The 926-nt window shown below is 31.1% G+C and overlaps 1 non-coding gene across 1 annotated transcript; it reads left to right on the top strand.

Moving 5' to 3' along the window:
- Nucleotides 1-407: 407 nt before the first annotated feature.
- LOC117073930 lies at nt 408-618 on the top strand. Its single transcript, XR_004433463.1, has one exon. It is a non-coding gene; the product is annotated as a small nucleolar RNA U3 (small nucleolar RNA).
- Nucleotides 619-926: the final 308 nt, after the last annotated feature.

Here is a 926-nt window from a genome sequence, read left to right on the forward strand (position 1 = left end):
GATCTTAATCTTTTTCTTTTAAATAAATCAGTGTGTAATGCATAATATTTTATGTTTTAAAGAAAATTAACAAAATAAAATTACCAGGATATGTGCTCCCATAGATGCACAGCTAATGAAATAATATGAAGAAACTTTTAATAAAACTGTCATAGAATATGTAGGAGATAAACTACACATACACAGCAACTAGGTAGACTCAAGCAGATAAATAAACCAAACAAATTATACTTTATGAATTTAAATTATATAAGAATAAAAAAGGTAATTAGAGCTTTAGAAGATGAAATATAATCTAGGTATTATAATATAAAGTAAAAAATAAAGTAAGTTTTAAGTTATGAGAAATGAAAGAGAATTTGGGAATAGAACAATGAGACAAAATATCTGATTAAAGAAGTCTCAGAAAGATTATACTTTCAAGGATCTTTTTTAGTTTGTTACTAGAAAAGTGCCTCTGAACCTGGAGAACACCAGAAACCATGAGGAGGAGGTATAGCGCTCTCTCCTGAGCTTAATGTTGGCTCTTGGTTTTGCTTTGCTACTGCTTTTTGCCATTGATAGTCATTCTTCTCTTCCTCCTGGGGAATAAGAGGGAGAAGATGCAGTCCAAATGGCTCCTGTTTACATTTTTTTTTTTAAATAGAAGTCTGAGAAAGAAAAAAAATTTATGGAAAATAAACAAGAATTGAAGAAATAATAAATCAAAAAACATACTTTACTTTGGAGGGAGACTAAAACTGCCAGACAGGCTTCATTCCTTCAGTTCTTCTGTCTCTCAACAGATGTTTATTCAGCAAATATTGTATGCCAGATGCTGTTGTAAGTGCTAGGGATATGGCAGGAAGTACATGTTGTTAGTAGGGAAAGACAGGCAAGAAACAATAAGTACTAGATTATGGAAAGACACTGTTTTAGTCTATTCT

This window comes from Trachypithecus francoisi, unplaced genomic scaffold (assembly GCF_009764315.1).
Source record: "Trachypithecus francoisi isolate TF-2019V2 unplaced genomic scaffold, Tfra_2.0 Lachesis_group4, whole genome shotgun sequence".
NCBI lineage: Eukaryota > Metazoa > Chordata > Mammalia > Primates > Cercopithecidae > Trachypithecus > Trachypithecus francoisi.